General features: G+C 41.0%; 1 long non-coding RNA gene across 1 annotated transcript; it reads left to right on the plus strand.

Annotated features, from left to right (window-relative positions):
- The first annotated feature begins 995 nt into the window (after nt 1-995).
- LOC134736175 (uncharacterized) lies at nt 996-9,754 on the plus strand. Its single transcript, XR_010119992.1, has 3 exons — nt 996-6,588; nt 7,021-8,382; nt 8,816-9,754. It is a non-coding gene; the product is annotated as an uncharacterized lncRNA (long non-coding RNA).
- The last annotated feature ends 1,034 nt before the right edge of the window (nt 9,755-10,788 follow it).

Consider the following 10,788-nt stretch of genomic DNA (forward strand, 5'->3'; position numbering starts at 1 on the left):
CATATCCACACACACACAAGCACACATCCACACACACACACACTCAAGCACACATCCACACACACCCCACACACACACCCTCACACACATCCACACACACACTGAGACACACACACACAAACACCCCCACACAAGCACACATCCACACACACACAAACACCCCCACACAAGCACACATCCACACATACATCCACAAACATATCCACACACACGCCCTCACACACATCCACACGTACACTCAAATCCACACACCCACACAAGCAAACATACACACAAAGAGCACACACACATACACATATACACACATCCACACACACACAGCCTAACACACATCCACACACACACCCTCACACACATCCACACACACCCCCTCACACATACACACACACCCTCGCACACATCCGCATGTACATTTATACACATATACACACATCCACATACCCACACAAACATACACAGAGCACACACACATCCACATATACACACATTCACACAAACACCCACACACAAGCGCACACACAAGCACATACATCCACATATACACACACTCTCACACATCCACACATACATTCATACACATATACACACATCCACATACCCACAAACACACAGAGCACACACACACCCAAACACCCACACACAAGCACACCTACACACACAAGCACACACATCCACATATACACACACATCCACACACACCCTCACACACATCCACACGTACACTGACATCCACACACAAAGAGCACACACATACACATATACACACATCCAAACACCCACAGGCAAGCACACACACCTACAAGCACACGCACATCCATATATGCACACACATCCGCACACACAGAAACCCTCACACATCCACATATACACATCCACACACACATCCCCCTCACACATGTACACACATACACATGCATCTATACACACAAATCCACACACATAAACACCCCCCCACACCCATACACCCATACACATGCGCATACATCCACACACATTTCTGCATGCATTTTGAATTTCCAAGCAGCAGGTAAGCTTTTTTCAATGCAAAGCTCTTTATGCTTATTTTATTCTATTACACTTTTATATATAATTGAATCTACTTTTGGCATCTCATCTTTTCTCTTTATTTGTAATTGACACAATAATTAATAATATTTATACAGTCTGATATTTCCACACATGTATAATGTAATAATCAAATCAGGGTAATTTACACAGCCATCATCTCCAACATTTATCATTTCTTTGTGTTGGGAACACACAAAATCCTCTCTTCTAGCTATTTGAAAATGTAGAATAAATACTTGTTAACTATAGTCACCCTACAGTGAGCACTAGAACTCATTCCTCCTACCTAGCTGTAATTTTGTATTTGTCAACCATCCTCTCCCTATCCTCCCTTCCTCCTCCCTGCCCAGGCTCTGGTTACCACTATTCAACTTTCTATCTCTATGATATCAATTTATTTAGCTTCCACATACGAGTGAGTACACACATTACTACTATTTGTCTTTCTGTGCCTGGTTTATTTCACTTAACGTAACTTCCTCCAGGTTCATCTGTGTTGCCAAAAATTATAAGATTTCATTTTTTTATGGCTGAATTGTGTTCCATTGTATATATGTATATGTATGTGTATATATATATATACACACCATATTTTCTTTATCCATTCATCTGTTGATGAGATTTCTAAGCAGCAGGTAAGCTCTTGTTATTAAGTCCCACTTTCACTGCTCTGTGGTTAAGAAATACGGCCTTTCCTTTATTGAGCTTACCACAGGCCAAGCATCATGTTAGGTGATAATTATACTAGGTTGAATAAAACTTGAGCCCCACAGCGTAACAACAGAAAGCATAAATAAATCTACATTTACAATCCCAGAAATACAAGGATGGTTCAACGTATGTAAATCAATGTAATATACTGTATCTTCAGAATGAAGGACAAAAACCATATAATCATTTCAATTGATGCTGAGAAAGCATTTAATAAATTCAACATCCTTTCATGATAAAAACTCTCAAAAAACTGGGAACATACTCCAACACAATAGAAGTCATATAGGACAGACCCACAGCTAATATCATACTGAATGAGGAAAAACTGAAAGCCTTTCCCCTAAGATCTGCAACAAGACAAGGATGTCCACTGTCACCACTGTTATTCAACATAGTACTGGAAGTCCTAGCCAGAGCAGTAAGACAAGAGAAAGAAATAAAGAGCGTCCAAACTGGAAAGGAAAGAGTCACATTATCCTTGTTTACAGATTATATGATTGTATATTTGAAAAAAACTAAGCAGTTCAAGAAACTATTAGAACTGTTAAACAAATTCAGTAACATTGCAGGATACAAAATCAACATACAAAAATAAGTAGCATTTCTGTATGTCAACAGAACAGCTTCATAAAGAAATCAAGAAAGCAATCCCATTTACAATAGCTACAAATCAAAGAAAATACCACCAGTAACCCGATTTGCAATAGCTACAAATCAAATAAAATACCATCAGAGAAATGCAAATCAAAACTGCAATGATATATCATCTCACCCCAGTTTAAATGGGCTTTACCCAAAAGACAGGCAATAAAAATGCTGGCAAGGATGTGGAGAGAAAATGGAACCCTCATACACTGTCAGTAGGAATGTAAATTAGTACAACCAGTATGGAGAACAGTAAGGAGCGTCCTCAAAAATCTAAAAGTAGAACTATCATATGATCCAGCAATCCCACTGCCGGGTACATACCCAAAAGAAAGGAAACCGGTATATCGGAGTAATATCTGCCCTCCCATGTTTATTGAAACATGGCTATTCACAATATCCAGGATTTGGAGTCAATCTAAGTGCCCATTAGCAGATGAATGGATAAAGAAAATGTGGTACATACACACAATGGAGTACTATTCAGCCATGAAAAAGAATGAGATCCTGTCATTTGAAACAACACAGATGGAACTGGAGGTCATTATGTTAAATGAAATAAGCCAGGCACGGAAAGACAAACTTTGCACGTTCTCACTCATTTGTGGGAGCTGAGAGTTAAAACAGTTGAACTCATGAAGATAAAAAGTAGAATGACGGTTACCAGAGGCTGGGAAGGGTGGTGAGGGTGAGGGTGGATGGGGAAAGTGGGGATAATTAATGCATACAAAAATATAGTTAGAAAGAATGAATAAGACCTAATATTTGATAGCGTAACAGGGTGACCACAGTTGACAGTAACTTATTGTACATTTGAAAATAACTAGGCCTGGTGCAGTGGCTCACGCCTGTAATCCCAGCACTTTGGGAGGCCGAGGTGGACGGATCACCTGAGCTCAGGAGTTCGAGATCAGCCTGGCCAACATGGTGAAACCCTGTCTCTACTAAAAATACTAAAATTAGCCGGGCGTGGTGGCATGTGCCTGTAATCCCAGCTACTCAGGAGGCTGAGGCAGAAGAATCTCTGGAAGCCGGGAGGTAAAAGCTGCAGTGAGCCAGGATTGCGCCATGCATTCCTGGGTGACAGAGCGGGATTCCATCTTAAAAAAAAAAAAAAAAAAAAAAAAACTAAACTAAAAGAGTATAATTGGAATGTTTGTAACACAAATAAGTGATAAATGCTTGAAGTGATAGATACCCACCACCCCCCAAAAAAGTTTGCGATGTGATGTGACATGCAGCGGCAGAGGGAACCCCAGCCCCTATATGTTCTTCAACAAATGTCATGTATTTTTCTCTATTTAGGTTGATTCCTTTTGTGTTTCTATTACCTAAACATTGCTGGACCAAAAAATATAGATATTTGTTATTTTTATTTTTCTTGAATTATTACCATGAATGAGCATATTCACATTTATTTATTGTCCCTTTAATTTCCAATTATTTCTCTTTTGCCTTATTCTTGGATGCTTCAAGCCGATGTTCTAGAATGGATCACTGATTTGACTTTTCAGCACATGCGTTCTGTTGTCCACCATCAGCAATGACATTCTTTCCTTCCAAGTTTTTGTTTTCAGCCTGTTCCTTTCTCCTAGCAGCACACTCCTGTTTATTGAGGAAACATCACTTGAACCACTCCAGCATTTATTTAAGACCCATTAAGAGAGTTCTGCATCTCCGACATGCTTTGATGGGGAGCAAAGCAAAAATCACCATTGCCCTGTGTTGCAGGTTAGCGGGCTCATCTATTCCTGTAGGGTGCCCTGCTCGGTGCAGGGAGCAGGGAGCAGCCCCACCTCTCCCTCCTGTGGGTTGCTTTCTCCTCCTCTGATGAGCATTTGCAGGTTCTTACTGATTTGCCTGATGCAGGAGCTTGCTTCCCGGGGGTGCCTGTTAAACTTCAGATTCCATGGAATTGGAGGTACAGATGCAAACCCATGATTTGTAGAATGTGTATATGCACTTTTGTGTGCACATATATGCATTTATTTCCTAGTTCTGCCTGCTGACAAGGTCAAGAAGAAAAGCCATTCTACTAGCTCGCAGATATTGGTTCTTAATACCATTCCCCAGGGTTTCTCGGAGAAATGACTAATTCGAGAGCTGAGGCAGGGTAGGTACATTGTGAGCCTGGGACATTTTGTTACTCCAGAAAGTAAGGAAAGATCAAAAGCTCTTCTGGGGGAAGTGTCAGCAGCTTAAAGGGGCTGCCGGTGGCAAAACCTAGGACTATTTGAGCACCAAAATAATAAAGTAATGAAATATAAACCCTTAAAAATGGAAATTTCTGAGTCTATACCAATAGTAAATAGATTTATCAATACGTGGGGGAGAAGGAGGATCTATGCTAATGAGAGAATTCTGAGAGTCAACCGGTGAAATGGAGAGATTGTTAGAGTTGGAAAATCATCTTTTGCAACTATCCTAGTAAAGATGGGATCAATTAAGAATCATTCATGGTTGCTAAATCTAGGGGAACATTCTGATGAGGAACAGAATGTTTTCATGGTCTCAAAGTGTCTCCCCACAGACTGCTTATTAGTTGCAAAGAAGATCAAAAAACTCCAGTAATTATACAGTGAAGAAATTGGACAACGCCTTGATCGAGTGATCAAAATTAACATCACCAAGGAAGGACAGATGGCTGTCTTGTGCCTCCAGATGTGCTCCTGTGAGAAGGACTCAATACGCTCTAGGCAGGATTTTGGCTAAGAATGAAGAACCAAAAACTAGTCCCAAGGAAACATCAGACAAATGCTTTTCTATTTTTGAAAAAGGTGGGTGTGCTTGGTCGTATTCTTCTCAAATGTCAGTGCCATAAAAGATCACAAAAGGCTATGAAAATGTTGCAGATTAAAAGAGGCTAAAGAGATATGACAGCTAACTGCAACCCCTGCCCCTAGGCTACCTTCTGTACTAGAGGGGAAAATTACTGAAAAAGGATATTATTGGTTCGACTCAGAAAATTGGAACGTGAATGTTAAGAGTAGATAAAAACGTATACCAATATTAAATTGACTGAAGTTGATTATGTAAGAGAATATTCCTGATCTTAGTAAAAATATACTACTTAAGTGTTTAGGTTAGGTAAAGGGCTATGATGTATGTAACTTAACTTCAAGCAGTTCAGAAAATAGTGTGTGTATGTGTGTGCATGTGTGTGCGGAAAGAGACTGAGAATGATAAAGCAAAGGAGGTAAAAATATTAATAGGAGATTATAGGTAAAAGGCACATGGTATTCCTGGTACCATTGATTTTAGCAACTTAGCTGTAAGTTAGAAATGATTTCCAAAGCAAAAGGCTTTTTAAAAATTTCTAGGCTGGGCGCGGTGGCTCACACCTGTAATCCCAGCATTTTGGGAGGCTAAGGCCGGTGGATCATGAGGTCAGCAGTTCGAGACCAGCCTGGCCAACATGGTGAAACCCCGTCTCTACTAAAAATACAAAAATTAGCCGGGCGTGGTGGCAGGTGCCTGTAATTCCAGCTACTCCAGAGGCTGAGGCAGGAGAATTGCTTGAACCTGGGAGGCGGAGGTTGCAGTGAGCCGAGATCATGTCACTGCACTCAAGCCTGGGTGACAACATGAGACTCTGTCTCAAAAAAATAAAATAAAATAAAATAAAATAAAATAAATCTGTTTCCAGGGATTTTAAATTTTTAGACCATGTGCGAGTATAATGGTAAAAAATAATAAAGTAACACACAAAAAAGAATCATATCTGTAGTGTTATGTCCATGATATACTGCCAAGTGAAAAAAGCAACTATTGATCTGTGTGTAGTGTGATTCTATTTTTGTCTTTAAAGTATCAGTTTGTGTGTGCAGGAATCAAGCCTGTCAGAAACCTTGATAAACAGTTAACAGTATATATCTACAGAGGGGAATTTGTAGGTGAGGAAATCCCTTTTAACTTTATATCTATCTGAGGGTTTTTTGTAAGCAGAAAAACGTGTGAAAGTCTTTAAACTAGGCAAAAAGGGGCCAGGTGCAGTGGCTCAAGCCTGTAATCCCAGCACTTTGGGAAGCCAAGGCGGGTGGATCACTTGAGCCCAGGACTCAACTTTGGCAACATGGTGAAACCCTGTCTCTACCAAAAACCAGAAAAATTAGCTGAGCATGGTGGTGCACGCCTGTAATCGCAGCTACTCGCGAGGCTGAGGTAAGAGGACCCCTTGAGCCCGGGAGGCGGAGGTTGTAGTGAGCCGAAATCGTGCCACTGCACCCTAGCCCAGGCAACAGAGCGAGACCCTGTCTCAAAATAAATAAGTAAATAAAATAAAATAGGCAAAAAGGATTACTGGATGTCCTACATCCACCACTTGCCTTTCATTGTCTTTGAGCTGCTTTATAACTCCGTTAAGTCATGAAAAACTGACCATGGTCCATGTGATTCTCATCCATAGGAATGCAAACAACAGGATTCTATTCTTTTTTTCTGGCTGAATAATATTCCATTGTGTACGTTGCTATACAACACTTAATTTGTATTAAAACATTCATGTATGTATTCAACGTAAGTGTTCAGAATTTATGGTTATTTTTATAACTCTCTTAGCATTTCTTTATTTTTATATATCCTTAAAACATCCAGAAAACAAATTAGTCTAAGATTCCTGTCCTCTGAGAGGCCCAGCCAGTCAGAAACAGAAACAGTCTCTTCCCCAGGGGATGGTAGTCTGACTTTGGCTATGCCCTTCCCGCCTGCCACTGGTACAGTGGATAGGAGGGGACCAGGGGAGCCACTCACCTGAGGTGCAGGATCCCTGAGGAAGCCTGCAGTGTGTATGTGCCACATTTTCTTTATCCAAAATAAAAAAAAATAAAGAAATGCAAATAAGTGGTATTTGGTGGAATGCACTTGATTATTGCCCCGAGGAGAGACCAATTTTGCATCTATTTGTAAATTTGTTTCAACATTTGTGATTGCCTATGTAAGTGTGGTTTTTTGAATTCTCCTTTGAATTGGTTTTGACAACTGACTGGTTCCCTCATCAATTAATGAGTTGAAAATACTAAATATATGTTCATTTTATATTTGCATGAGAGCCAAGGTTTACTGTTTTAAAAATGTATTCTTTAGCACAAGCATTTGTTATTTTTACCACTGAAGGTTATATCTAGGAACATTTTAAAAAATAAAAGTAGGCCAGGCACAGTGGCTCATGCCTGTAATCCCAGCACTTTGGGAGGCCGATCACCTGAGGTCAGGAGTTCGAGATCAGCCTGGCCAACACGGTGAAACCCCGTCTCTACTAAAAATACAAAAATTAGCCGGGCGTGGTGGCAGGTGCCTGTAATTCCAACTACTCGAGAGGCTGAGGCAGGAGAATTGCTTGAACCTGGGAGGCGGAGGTTGCAGTGAGCCGAGGTCATGTCACTGCACTCAAGCCTCGGTGACAACGTGAGACTCCGTCTCAAATAAAATAAATCTGTTTCCAGGGATTTTAAATTTTAGATCATGTGCAAGTATAATGGTTAAAAATAACAAAGTAACACACAAAAAAGAATTATACCTGTAGTGTTATGTCCATGATATACTGCCAAGTGAAAAAAGCAACTATTGATCTGTGTGTAGTGTGATTCTATTTTTGTCTTTAAAGTATCAGTTTGTGTGTGCAGGAATCAAGCCTGTCAGAAACCTTGATAAACAGTTAACAGTATATATCTACAGAGGGGAATTTGTAGGTGAGGAAATCCCTTTTAACTTTATATCTATCTGAGGGTTTTTTGTAAGCAGAAAAACGTGTGAAAGTCTTTAAACTAGGCAAAAAGGGGCCAGGTGCAGTGGCTCAAGCCTGTAATCCCAGCACTTTGGGAAGCCAAGGCGGGTGGATCACTTGAGCCCAGGACTCAACTTTGGCAACATGGTGAAACCCTGTCTCTACCAAAAACCAGAAAAATTAGCTGAGCATGGTGGTGCACGCCTGTAATCGCAGCTACTCGCGAGGCTGAGGTAAGAGGACCCCTTGAGCCCGGGAGGCGGAGGTTGTAGTGAGCCGAAATCGTGCCACTGCACCCTAGCCCAGGCAACAGAGCGAGACCCTGTCTCAAAATAAATAAGTAAATAAAATAAAATAGGCAAAAAGGATTACTGGATGTCCTACATCCACCACTTGCCTTTCATTGTCTTTGAGCTGCTTTATAACTCCGTTAAGTCATGAAAAACTGACCATGGTCCATGTGATTCTCATCCACAGGAATGCAAACAACAGGATTCTATTCTTTTTTTTCTGGCTGAATAATATTCCATTGTGTACGTTGCTATACAACACTTAATTTGTATTAAAACATTCATGTATGTATTCAACGTAAGTGTTCAGAATTTATGGTTATTTTTATAACTCTCTTAGCATTTCTTTATTTTTATATATCCTTAAAACATCCAGAAAACAAATTAGTCTAAGATTCCTGTCCTCTGAGAGGCCCAGCCAGTCAGAAACAGAAACAGTCTCTTCCCCAGGGGATGGTAGTCTGACTTTGGCCATGCCCTTCCCGCCTGCCACTGGTACAGTGGATAGGAGGGGACCAGAGGAGCCACTCACCTGAGGTGCAGGATCCCTGAGGAAGCCTGCAGTGTATATGTGCCACATTTTCTTTATCCAAAATAAAAAAAAATAAAGAAATGCAAATAAGTGGTATTTGGTGGAATGCACTTGATTATTGCCCCGAGGAGAGACCAATTTTGCATCTATTTGTAAATTTGTTTCAACATTTGTGATTGCCTATGTAAGTGTGGTTTTTTGAATTCTCCTTTGAATTGGTTTTGACAACTGACTGGTTCCCTCATCAATTAATGAGTTAAAAATACTAAATATATGTTCATTTTATATTTGCATGAGAGCCACGGTTTACTGTTTTAAAAATGTATTCTTTAGCACAAGCGTTTGTTATTTTTATCACTGAGGGTCATATCTAGGAACGTTTTAAAAAATAAAAGTAGGCCAGGCACGGTGGCTCATGACTGTAATCCCAGCACTTTGGGAGGCCGAGGCAGGCGGATCACCAGAGGTCAGGAGTTCAAGACCAGCCTGGCCAACATGGTGAAACCCCGTCTCTACTAAAAATACAAAAATTAGCCGGGTGTGGTGGCAGGTGCCTGTAATTCCAACTACTCGAGAGGCTGAGGCAGGAGAATTGCTTGAACCTGGGAGGCGGAGGTTGCAGTGAGCCGAGATGATGCCACTGCACTCCAGCCTGGGCGACAGAGTGAGACTCCATCTCAAAAAAAATTAATATAAATAGATACATAAATAAAGTATTCCTGAGACGCTCCAGGATCCCTAATTTCAAATTCCAGGGGGTCCCCCTACCTACTGACTCCATAGTTTGAACCCCGTCCTGTCAGTCCATGATGGGTATGAAGCCAAACTTCACGCATCAGCAAAGGCTGGACACCACCAAGTGAGGGCCCCCAGGGACCCCATTGCAGGCTTCCTCAGGGATCCTGCACCTCAGGTGAGTGGCTCCTCTGGTCGCCTCGTGTCCACTGTACCAGTGGCAGGCGGGAAGGGCATGGCCAAAGTCAGACTACCATCCCCTGGGGAAGAGACTGTTTCTGTTTCTGACTGGCTGGGCCTCTCAGAGGACAGGAATCTTAGACTAATTTGTTTTCTGGATGTTTTAAGGATATATAAAAATAAAGAAACGCTAAGAGAGTTATAAAAAATAACCATAACTTCTGAACACTTACGTTGAATACATAACATGAATGTTTTAATACAAATTAAGTAAACTTTTTTTTAATTTTATTGTTATACTTTAAGTTTTATGGTACATGTGCACAGTGTGCAGACTTGTTACATATGTATGCATGTGCCATGTTGGTGTGCTGCACCCATTAACTCGTCATTTAGCATTAGGTATATCTCCTAATGCTATCCCTCCCCCCTCCCCCTGCCACCCCACAACAGTCCCCGGAGTGTGATGTTCCCCTTCCTGTGTCCATGTTTTTCTCATTGTTCAATTCCCACCAATGAGTGAGAACATGCGGTGTTTGGTTTTTTGTCCTTGTGATAGTTTGCTGAGAGTGATGGTTTCCAGTTTCATCCATGTCCCTACAAAGGGCATGAACTCATCCTTTTTTATGGCTGCATAGTATTCCATGGTGTATATGTGCCACATTTTCTTAATCCAGTCTGTCGTTGTTGGACATTTGGGTTGGCTCCAACTCTTTGCTATTGTGAATAATGCCGCAATAATCATACGTGTACATGTGTCTTTGTAGCAGCATGATTTATAATCCTTTGGATATATACCCAGTAATGGGATGGCTGGGTCAAATGGTATTTCTAGTTCTAGATCCCTGAGGAATCGCCACACTGACTTCCACAATGGTTGAACTAGTTTACAGTCCCACCAA

The sequence above is a fragment of the Symphalangus syndactylus genome, chromosome 3 (genome assembly GCF_028878055.3).
Source record: "Symphalangus syndactylus isolate Jambi chromosome 3, NHGRI_mSymSyn1-v2.1_pri, whole genome shotgun sequence".
Classification (NCBI taxonomy): domain Eukaryota; kingdom Metazoa; phylum Chordata; class Mammalia; order Primates; family Hylobatidae; genus Symphalangus; species Symphalangus syndactylus.